Source organism: Aythya marila, assembly GCF_965140915.1.
Source record: "Aythya marila genome assembly, chromosome: 2".
Lineage (NCBI taxonomy): Eukaryota > Metazoa > Chordata > Aves > Anseriformes > Anatidae > Aythya > Aythya marila.
The window spans coordinates 130,064,712-130,077,541 of NC_139043.1; positions in this window are offsets into that span (position 1 = coordinate 130,064,712).

The following is a 12,830-nucleotide window of genomic DNA, read 5'->3' on the forward strand; positions in this document are numbered from 1 at the left end:
ACCAAGCCTTTTCAGACGTTGGTACAGAAGTGCAGCTCCTCTTGGCATCACAATCACGTGTGATGTTCAAAGGAAGGCTCCCCTCTACACATCTTGTAACTAATACTATGTGGAGTAAGTGAGTAGTACCTGCCATACAATGGACCCGAATGGGGAACTCCAACTTCCCTGGAGTCCTGGAAAAGATGTTGGCCAGAAGGCAGAGTTTCAGAGCATCACCTGAGGAAGTGGTCTGGGCTGAGGAGGCCCCACTGTATAATACATTACCAGGCAATAAAAAGAAAATGCTCTTCTTATTGATGGGTCTAGCTGTATTGTGTGAAACCACCAGAGGTAGAAACATGCTGTGTGGAGTCTCAAAAAACAAGTTGCAGAAACTGTTAAAGGAAAAGGCAAATTGATACAGTTTACAGAAGAGAAAGCTACCCAGGTGGCCCTAGAGATTGCCAAATGAGAGAAGTGGCCAGTGCTCTTTCTCTGTACTGGTTCATGGTTAATGGCAAATGTCCTGTGGGTCAGCTACATCAGTGGAAATGGACAAATTGATGACAGAGAGGTAAACCCATCTGAGCTGTTGCATTCTGGCAAGACATCACTGCTGAGGTTGAGAACCTTGTAATGATATGTCATGTAGATGCTTGTGTGCCTAAGAGTTGTGTACCTGTGAAGAACATTAAAACATTGAGCAAGTAGACTGGGTTGCCAGAATTGAAGCTGCCCTGGTCAGCCTGGACTGGAATGTAAGACTATTTATAGTCTTACGGTCCTGTGTAACATCTGCACATGTAGAGAGAGATGCAATGCTCCCATGGGCTTATGGTTGAGGAGTGGATCTGACCACCAAAGCTATTGCATAGGTTACTCATAAATGTGAAACATGCCAGAACCAAGCAAACCAAGTAAAAAATTTCTGGTATAGAGGACAGTGGCTACGTTATCAACATCAGAAAGCAGGTCAATTGTATCACACTGCCATGAACCCACTAAGACAAGTGTCACTTGCTTACCATGGTGGAGGTAACCACCACAAGGCTGGAAACACCCTGCAACCCATACTGGTGCTCAAATCACCAACACAGACCTCAAAAAAAAAAAACAAATCCTGTGGTGGCATACCAGCCCAGAAAGGATCAAACCAAACAATGTGACTCATTTCTGAAAAACAAAACAAAACAAACAAACAAACAAAAACACACACAGAAGTACTTGGGCCAAAGAACATGATATTGATTGGGTGTATCACCTTTCCTTATCATGTACCAGCCTCCAGAAGGATGCAATGATACAATGGACTGATAAAGACTATGAAGAAAGAGATGGGTGGTGGAACATAAGAGAACTGGGCTGCAAATTTAATGGAAACAACCTGGCTTGGGAGCAGATAATTGACCTGGCCCTGCCAAAACAAAACCCTTACATATTATAGGTGTAGATAAGCTTCTAGTAGTGTGTGTAGGGAAATGGATGGGAAAAATATTGTGGGTTGTTCCTCCCTTAGAAAAGGGCAAGCCCATTTGTGGGATTGGGAGCCTGGGTGGGTAATGTGGGAGAACATTTGATGTGTAATGTGGGAGGATGGGGAAATCCAATGTGCACTTCAAGGAGATTTAAGATTGGGGGAAAATAACCCATGATTTGACTTGTGTGTTATAGGAAGTGCTACAACAAGAATCACCTGAACCAACAGGTGCAGTGCAGTGCAAGAAGCAGTACAAGTGCAACAGTGACTCAGCCTGAGCTGGTTTTAGCACCCAATAACACAATACACCATGTCTCCTGTCCTGGGTGACCACTATAACAGACAGATCCCAGGACATGGACTAAATGAGCTCAATAGACATTTTATGGTCATTTTATGGGTATGTCCAATAGCCTAAGGGAATGATATCTGTGTATATATCAAAGGACAGGAAGGGGGTACATTAATAAAAAATGTATTGGAAAGTGCATGACCTGAGAATGACACAGTGTGGAATGAAGGGTGGAGATTTCATTGGGTCTGGCTGGGTGGAATAAATTTCACCAAATGCAAACAGTAGCCCACAACAGTTTTATTTGAAATCTGACCCTATAAGGTACATATTAAACTCTGATAAAAAAGGAAGTAAAATACTTCTACTTTCTACATTTCATTTCCTATAAGAGAAAAGATCCTAAACATACTGAAATGTAATGATTACCTTAAAATACCATGAATATTCTGTGGATGTACTTCACAGTAGTCACAGGTACACCCTGTCAGAGCGTATGGGGAAATGGTTAGAACTGCCAATAGTGTTAAAGATGAAGGACATTGTTCTGCTTACAGAACAAACATGAAACTGAACACAAAGGTAACTTCAAGAGACCACCGTGGTGTTTGTGATGATGTCAGTTGGTGATGTCTGCTTTATTTAAAACAATGTTTTCAGAAGAAATAAAATCTTGATTTGTTTTCAGAATAACGTAAACCTTTGTGCAGTCTCCTTCCTTGGAGGTATTCAAAAGCTGCCTGGGCATGGTCTTGAGCAACCTTTAGGTCTCCCTACTTGAGCAGGAGTTGGACCAGATGATCTTCAGAGGCCCTTTCCAACCTCAACCATTCTGTGATTCTGCAGTTCTTTTCTACCTTACAGATTCTGGTTGTTCCCTCTTTGAGCTTCCTCAGAAGGCCTGTTGCACTCCTATCAAACTGGGTATAATTCCTCCTCAGCCAGGAAGCTGGGGTAACAAAGCAATTAGCCTTTGCCTCTCTCAAGCTGATTATCACAGTCCTTTAAAAATATACACAGTTGTAGATCATGCTTAAAATTAGGGAGAGGGTGGAAGGGGGGACGGCCAGCCAAAAATAAAATTGGAGAAGCCATACAGTATTACTTGAGGAGGTTACTGGAGAAAACAAATGTCAGCAAATACAGCAGCTTCTTAGTCACTTCAGGAAATATGTTACTGTACTTTATTATGTCTAACTATGAGAACACATAGTGCAACACAATCTGTACAATGAAAGAGTTGACAAACCATCACCTACACTACATACATTTTAGGGCTTTGTAGTCCTAGTAGGTCTGATGAGCAGACACCCATTAGCAAGTAGAATTCTCTGAGATATTCCATCTAAAGGGTTGAGAGTTTAATTCTCCCAGACTGCTCTACAATATGCACTGAAGCAAGTTAGATGGGAAAGATTAGGATTCTATCCTCAATAGTTTCTCATCTGAGTGAAAACAATAAGGGAAGCAACCTTACAGAAATCAGTCAAGGAGGAATCAGTCAGATGTCAATAGCAGAGAAATTAGTTTCTTCCCCCTCCTCTCCCCCACCAGTTTCCACTGTTTCTGAACATTTGCTTCAGTCCTTAATGTTTATTTGCTTTCACATAATTTGAGAACCAGATAACTTCACTCTGTATTTGTGCTTGTATTTAATTTATTATTTAAACAGAAATGGTAGTAATTAATTTACTTTGGCTTATTCAATACAGATATGCTACATGATATACATTGGCAAAGATTTTTGATTTACATCATCCTGAGTCTCTGGCATATTCCCTGGTGTCTCCAATAAGGTCTGTCTTGCATGAACACTTTCCTGTGTTCTTCCAGAAACTATCTTCTGTTAAACAGAGGAGATATTTAAAACATTTGCAAAGAGATCCTGCACAGAGTTTGTTTACCAAACACTGTTTCAAAGTGAACTTCATTATCATACTATTCTGATAATAACATCAGCATCGTTAATTGCCCTGTGATTACATGTTTAATGCATAAAATATCAGTCATTGCCAAGGAGTATAACTTGGCTGTGCTTTCCTAAAGTAATGCACTTCAAGACTTAGACACAGAACAGAAACCACATCAAAATATTGGCTGCATAGAAAATTCTCAATGGAAGTGGTTGCCCAAAAAATAATCTATTTTCATTGATAATTTACAGATAAGTAGATAAAATTACCTGTGTTCTTTTTAGCTTTATTTATCTATCACTACAGAAGAAACTTTGAAATTCTTAAAATTTCTTGCTCAGATTATCTGAGAGTGTCAGAAGTAAACTACAATAATATTCTGAGTTTGAGACCTTTTAGTCATTTTCTCTCTTTTACATAGTTCATCTGAAAGCTTTGATATATCATTTTTATTTTACTATTATTATTATTATTTTTAATTTCCATTTACAGTCTCAGATTCAACCCTCCTATCGGAAGCAGGTAAATAAAGTTGATTTTAGTTACATTTAGACCATATGCTAAATATCTCAAAATCTGAGGTTGCAAGCATAACCTTCCTTCTGCTCACACAGCTAAAATCCCAAATCCAGGTTTGAATTCCTGTATCCAGATGTCTGATACGCATCATCTTCTCTGAGATGTATCCTCACCCACAGGTTATTACAGGCTATTTCTACTTTGAATTGGCTCTGCTTTCCTGCCAAGCACATTAGCAAGACAACACCTAGTTCTCAACCTCATCAGTACTCACCTGACACCTCACAAATTGTCAAATGTCAGCTCAGGCACTGAAAACCGTAAGTCCCTGTAGAGTTTTAACCTAAGCTGAAAATTAACAGTAATGTGCCTACCTATAGCCGAGAAAAAGACGTGAAAAATTAATGTTTTATTGAGTGTTAAGAAAGGTTGGATGAAAGGTTGGCTGGTTGTTCCTCATTCCCCAGCTAAGCTTGAACTCTTGAACTTTTTGATTTATGTTATTCTTCCATGTCCCTTTTCAATGGCAGCAAAGTTAAAGACAGTTCCTCTCCTTATCTCCTCTCCTCTTTCCCTGTCCCATCCTTTTTTTTTTTTTCTCTCTTTTTTCTTCAGTTAATTAACCCAGGTATCAGCACAGTCTCAGCAGCATTTCTGCTGGCACAAGTGTAAGGAGAATATAAACATGGCATGAGATTGGAGTCAAGCAGGAAAGGCTAGGGAAAAGCAAGAATTTCTAAAATAGAAAGAAAAAAATATCATCATACTTTGTCCCAGGTTTTCAGTTATAATACACCGATTTTTCATTTGGGATTTAACCTGGTACATGCCCACAAACTTCCAGGCTCTCAGATCAAGGTTCAAGACCCTACAGATTCTTCACAGTAGAAGACCATTTGGGAAATAATGTTTTAAACTCACTAAGATGACAAAAATAAATAAATAAATATGTGTGTAATTTAAGCCCTGTAAATGTAAGCCCTGTAAATTATTTGCATTCAACAGGAAAATATACCTCATAGCAATAGCTTATTAGTCACTTATTTATTTATTTATTTACTTTCAGGAAAATTTACCTCTTAACAGTGGATTTGTAGTCACTTTTTTTTTTTCTCCCAAGCTGAATTAATGTACAGTCAAAATATCCACTGTGTTCAAATAGGAGATAAGACCAATAACGAGAAACAAACAAACAAACAAAAAACAAACAAACAAACAACAAAACAAAAAACACTATGGCTCACTTGGTAAATGTTTTTGTGTGCACAAATAAATCTCCACTAGGCTGTGTGTAGATTACTTGAAAAGGTAGCAGCACAAAAAAAAAAAAAAAAAAAAGACATCATCAGTCAGTATCAGCCTCTGTTTAGGAATATCCCACAAGACAGATACACATCTAAGATGGCTATACACCTAAGTGGCTATACAAGTATTCCAGGTAAGAAGTCTTCCAAATTGAGTTAATTTTCATGTTTTAACTTAATGTGGAGTGCTATTTTATTATTATCACTATTTTATTTTATTTTATTTTATTTTATTTTATTTTATTTTATTTTATTTTATTTTATTTTATTTTATTTTATTTTATTTTATTTTTATTTAATGAATGAAAGAAATGAACTCCATCCTTAGCCATATGGAGATACAGCACAGGAAATAGTGTGAGATCTTTTCTCCTTAAAAGCTGGAAATACAAGTACTGAAACTCACAGCTGCTCTTGCTGCTGAGGCCAACTTGGGATGTTACCTAGCATCTTGCTCTGATCAGGTTTCTGAGAGAATTTTGCTGGTGAGTCCTGAAAGAAGTATGCAGGCTGACTTCTCAAGATCACACCAAAGCAGAAAATCAATTCCAGAAGTTGGCCTCATCTTATGTAATTCTTTAAATATAAATAAATTCTTTAAATTCTTTGTAATTCTATAAACACAGAGGGTAATTATCATTGGAAATCTAAGAAAAGATACCATAAGTTCCCTTACAACAACTGTTATTCAATAATGGGCACAGTGGAGTATTTGGACTTTGGCAGTAAACAGATAGGTTAAAAACTCAGTCAGTGGACTTTACACAAGCAGTAATATGCTCTTGTAAAAGAAAGTCTAGAAATTGTAATAGCCATTTCTAAAGAATAAAATGTGAAAAATATCAGTTGCTGACCTTCCAGGGTAGCTGGAAATCAATAACTGGGACTGATAGACTGAAAAAAGATTTTCTTTCAGATAAAGCTCAAGGTTTTTAAAACACTGCATTTTTCATGTTTTTCTTCCTATGTCTTCTACTTACCATTTTAGACTTTTTTTTTTCTTTTGACTTCTGATAGTTGTTATATACTAAAAGGTAAGATAATGACTGATGGAGACAGATCAAATAATAAACTTCTTTTCCGATCATTTCATGCAATCTTGTAATTAATATGTGTTCTATAATATAACTGTTCTTTTCTTCATACTAGACTATAAAATTTCTCAAACTCAAGATCAAGCCATGTATAGGTGACTCTGGGGTATCATAAATCATATGAATGTGATATCTCTTTTAGGTATCATTTTGTTGCTTCATGGGTCACCTATTTTTGATTTGCTAAAACAGAATCTTAATACTTCAAAGGATCAGCATATTTACTAAGACTGACAAGACTGAATTTTGTATTTAATATCTGCAGCAGAAACAGAATTTTAGAGAACATTTTTCTTCACTCAGAAAAAGAAGAAAAAAAGGCCCCAGTGCAGCTAGTAATTAAGAAAATGAACTTCAAATCAGTATTTCTCAGGTTATAATTACTAACAGTTACTGGCTTGGGTTATGCTCTTGTAAAACATTTTTGTTTTCAGCTTCATGCTTCTGAAAACTTTCTTTGCTCTACAGAATTTTAACTAAGCAAATGGTACGTTTTCTTGACTGCTTTTTCTTTTTACACTAGATTTTTTTTTCCATTGTTTCTTTTATATATTGTCTACTGTTGAACATCTTTCAGGAAGTTGCTAAGCGTGAAGGAGTTGCTAAGGAAGAATTAATTTGGAACTGTTCATGTTATCAGGGCCAACCACAGCTGCATATCCAGTTAGCACCTCATTTGTAATGGAGACTGTTTCCTGTGAGCTATGGTTAGTTAGTCTCATTCTGTTTTTTTGGTAAATTGTCAATTCATACAACAAAGTTGCTTTTGTGTGCACCCAGAGTAAAATAATAGATTATGCATAATTAAAGAAGGAGGCCTATTAGCTTTTGTTCCATTACACTATTTTTTCAGTTATTTTTCATTCTAATTCCACTTAAAAGTGCTATATAGGTGTAATTAAGTTAGATTGTCATTTATTCAGTTCATGCAAAAACTGAATGTGTGAAGCTGATCAACTAGCTGGTACTGGAATGAAATATATCTGTAATCTGCAGTGAAATGAAAAAGTAGCAACTTTATCAGATGTTTTTGATTAATTAGTTGTTAAAATACTTATAATCCTATGCATAGCATTAAATGCTGCCCATTTTGATTTATCAAGTTCTGATAAATCATGTGTCTCAATATTTGTTTATATGTAGACTCTGAATTTTTAGGTGATAATAGATGATTAAAAACAAACAAACAAACAAAAACCCAACAAATTAAATGTTCTATATAGGGCATGCAACAGAATCTTGTTAGAAATCATTATCTTCCCCATCTTCCCACACCATTTAATATAAAGCTCCCATTAGTTTTGGGACATGCAGTTGCCTAAATAAACCAGTTAAGCTGGATGTAGATATCACTGATCAACATCATTGATCAAAGAGAACTTGTTTAGACTATAGACAAGTTTTTTTTTCCCCACTCTTATTAATTTACATAGAAGAGAAGGAAGTTCTGCAAGGACGTCTTTAATTATTTGCCACACTCAGACCTGAACATAACTTTTAAGTATGGAAAGCATTTATAATAGTATTTATGTGTTCTACACATAAATGTAGATAAATGGATACATCTGATACTATACAGGGAAGTAGTTATTATTTTGACTACGGTCAGCAATAAAAAAAAAAAAAAACAATAATCACAGTGAACAATTAGAATAAAACTTTAATTTGTAAACAAGCTAGGGTGAACCACGTTACTCCAATATTCGCTGTTTTTTTTTTTTTTTTTTTCTTTTTGTTTCTCCACAGGTCTCAAGGCTTTTCCAAGCCTTCCTTCAAAATAAAGCCCTCTTCTCTGCCCATGGATGATGTCACAGACACCCACACACATATTCTGCCCAGACCTATGGCTGCTTCAAGACTAGGCTCTCAGGTTGCTAGTCCTACTCAAGGGCTCTTCTGGATAACATCCATTAATCACACATTGACACACATGCCCTCACACACTCTAGTTACTGGACCCTCTTATTTATAGTCCTACACCAAACATACTGGTTAGCAACCCTTTTATATACCACCAAACCTTTTCATGCCCTTATCTTCTATTTTCCAATACTTGTTCCTCCCCAAACCACTTTGTTCCCTCCCTTTCCTCTTTGTTTTCTTCCCTAAACATCCTTAATACCTCTTGTACAGTCCTAAATGCTGTTTGTGACATCTGATAATGTCTCCTGCGCACCCTTGGCAGTAACCCTCTCTGTCTGTAAGGTGTTCCAGATGGCTGCTCTCATTTTCTCATGGTGCTGGGTATGACTCCTGGCCCATGGGGTTGATGACACCACCTTGATAGCCCTGAAAGCAGCTGGGTCAGGGTGCTGTTTTCTGAGTGGGTAATTACAGTTTGCCCCCCCCCCAAGACATCTTGCCTCCTCGACGATCCTTACCATGTGTGGAGAAGACTTTCACCACACAATCTAACAATATATGCAGGGTCAAGTGAAAACACAATGTCATGTTACAGTAAGAAGCTTTGCCATAAATTGTTTTTTTTTTTTTTTTTTTTTTTTTTTTTTTTTTTTACGCCCTCCTCCCCCCGTCTTTTTCTGCCTATTAAAATACAGGAAAAGATTGTCTAAATAGAAATAACTCCTTTGTACACATTTGTACACAGAACTTTGTACACAGAACTTTTTCAGTTTTCATATATGCCTTTATTGGTCTGCATTAGCATTCTCTAAGGCCTTCCAGCTGAGCAGAGTGGACACTTATTTCAACCAGGCTTTCCTAGCATTGCAAAATCTTGGCCAAAGGTTATGTTTTGTCTTCAAGTTAAATCTGCTTCCTACCACTAGGGCTCAGCAGCGCTGCAACAATAATTTTAACCCCAGGCTCCCCATCTTGCTGATTGCAAGTCTTCCTATTAACACTTTTTTTTTTTTTTTTGTCTCTCTGAAAACATACACTATAAAATTGAGAAGGAGCTGTGACTGAAGCACTTGGACTTCCATACTAGGTGATTAATTTTAACAGTATGTGAGCATCATGGTATATTTCCTGCTAGGAGCTTACCAAGTGGTTTTAAAATCACTAGTTCATCTAGGGTGCAAGCAAAAATACCTCCTGCACCAAACAGTAGCTTGAAAACATGAACATGCTCCTGGTTCTCATATGGAAAAGGTTTTTTGTTGTTGTTGTTTTTTCTCCCTACAAGAAATGAATAACTTGGGAGGAATGCTTGCACATATTAGACAACAAATACTGCGAAATCAAGAGCTTCTTGTAAAATACAAACCACTTAACATCATTTACAAAGCATGGAGCCCAGACAAGCACAGTTGAACGTGTACAGTTTTATTTAGGTTACATAATTCTGCATTCACCTTGCTCTGTTACTTTACTAACCTAATTCCAATCTTTACCTGCTGTCTCTGTGCATCTGCCTCTCAATTAAAGCTCACACCTGCAGTTGCTTCAGTTTACTGACCATTGCCATTAACCCTTTCCACAAGTTCTAGTTTGACTTGCAAAAAAAAAATAAATAAATAAAATTGGGGTGATTCTATTGTCACATATATTCCTTGTAGACAGCATGTCTAAGTGACAGAACAATCTTTCAAATACCTTTGCTGTTTAACAAATGTGTAACAAGATGTAAACTACTACTCTGTATGATCAAACATCTTTAAAATCATGACTGTCATTATTATATCACTTCACAGACAAAGAGAGGAAGTGAGCATACATATATACAGATTGAGATAAAGGGGTTACTTTTTTGGGGAACCAGGTCCTAACACTTAATATTTTTGATTGGGAAATATGGAAAGTCACAAATTTTTAATAATGGAAAGGTGGGAGAGTACATATTTTTGGCAAAGGCACAGTCTTTTCAAAGGATTTTAATAAAACTCTACATAGATTTATGGCTAGAACAGTTTTACATTTTATTGGAGGAGATGTGTAATTAGTTTAAAAAACAGGTTTAATATATTTAGTGTCCCTTCAAATCTGAGTTGTTAGCTTGGCTTTCATCTTCGCAGTGGGTATTCTAGACTGCACTCAGACAAAATAAATACATTTTATGAGTAAAATACTGGGACTATGGAAAAGTACTGATACCAACATCATTCTGGAGTTGTATTGGCTTTCTGTAAAATTAGGAAGAATTCTGTTATGTCTTGTGAGATTAGGACTTTGCCTAGTGTTATTGTGAAAACTTTCCCACTGTGAAATAGAACAACTTAACTGTTAGGTGCTGCTCTTTTTCAAATGGGCCTGCTGTGATTTAGCATTGCTCTTGCAGCCTAATTGGTCAAATGCCAAATGTAAGGTGCTATATATAAATATATATATATATATATAATATAAATATATATATAATATAATATATATATATATATTATATATATATATATAAATATAAATATTATTGCTGTACACTCTACTTAATTAAGACAAGTTTTTTATTGAAAACCTCCCCGGTAACTAATTTAACCTAGTGATAGTAGATTGTAATTACTTATTTTAAATTGTCTGATATTAGCATAAATTCTGCAGGACAGCTATATGTTCATATGTACCTCACGTTAAGTAGTTGAATAGAGATTTGACAAAAATGAATTTTAAAAAAAGTAGGGTGGGAACCTGTACCCTTTATAGTATCCTTCAAATAAATAATAAGTAATACTCTGTGGACCTGGATTGTGCTGATAATTTTTGAGCACCTCAACTTTCTCAAGTTAAAATGGGAAAGCCTTCTGAAAGCCTTCCTTCATAAGGGAGACTATTTTCTCAAGTCCAGCAAAAGACAATGGAATTTACAGACAGTATTTGCAGTTTCAGGAGTTCTTATCAGATAGAGAATTAAAGTGTTCTTTCCTGTTTGAAATGCTTCAGACACCCTGGGCTCATTCTCTCTAGTAACACTTCCACACTTACCTCCTCCCTACCTTTCCTCCTCAGGTGGGTCTTGAGAGCTGTAAGGGGGTCTAGAGTCAGAAGTGCTAAGCTGCTAAGTGTTAATAATAATAAAAAAAAAAAGTGTTAAAAAAAAAAAAAAGTGAGTCACAGCTTATTTCTCAGTGTGCTAGCTGAATGGAAAAGCTGATTTAAAAAGCTCTTGACACATGCTGCATTTAATTGTTCACTCAGTTGTGCTGGTATAATTGTATATGGACCCCATTGTAAGCAAGGCTACTGAAATGATTTAAGTTAAAAGAATTCTGCAAAAGGAAAAGGTTGTTCGTAACAGGGATTAAGTCACTCATCATCCCTGGAGTCTTGCAAGCAGTTGTATTGACACAGCTGGTCTGATGATGAATCTCAGTGCAGGCATGAGTGATTTTGGATGGCTTTGTTGTTGAAGTTACTGTCTTGTGAATCAATAGCCTGAAAGACAACATAGTAAACTGTTCCTGACTGCTCTTAGGAGTTGGGTATCAGTTTCTGTATGAGATGAGAAATAATTCTTTAATGGAAGGCAGCAGGCCTAGTAAATGCTATGATAAGTGCTGCTTGATGCTACCATTTAGGAGGGGAAGGAAGTGTATTCCTGTATCTTAGGCTCAGGATTCAGCTGAGAGGCAGGAGCTCTCAGTGTTTTTGTCTTAGTTCAAATCAGAGAAGAGCTAGCTGAAGCTTTCCTTTCCAGTTCTACTTAAAGGGAGAGCCAACAGAACACAGTCTCAGTTGAAAACAGAATCTGCTTTGCTCCCAGAAATGCTTGGTAAGAAGGTTAAGACTTTAGTGTTATCTTTGGGGGTCTTAATGTAAGACCTTCTTCTTTGGTAACACTACTGGCAAATTAGTATACTCAGTGAGACAGATTTTAGGCTTAAAAACTAGTCTGCATTCAGGGTAAACTTAACCCCGATGATTATAATTAGCTGGTATAAGCATCCTCTATAGCCTGCCCTTTCCCCAGTTTCTGTGTGTCTGTGACATGTGAACTCCTTAAGGCAAGGGCCAGGTCTTTGTCTGGAAGAAAGACCCCATTGTGACTATTGCTATGAACGAACAAGGGTGTTGTTTTGTAATAATCACAGCTCCTTCACAGTTTACACACAGAACTTTTAGCAAGGATAGAATAAAGGAAGTGCTGGAAATGAACTTGTCTGAAAAGGTAGTTTCAGATCAAACCTGAACTCTGTGTTTCTGTTTGTTTCTTTGTTTTTGGTTTTAAGTATGATCCATAAAAAGATCATATTTGTTTTGTCCTTTTCCTATTATGTTAGCTTGGATGGGAATGGGTAAGGGCACAAGATTTCTCTTAACTAACAAAGTAAACCATACATTAGCCACAAGAGCTTCATT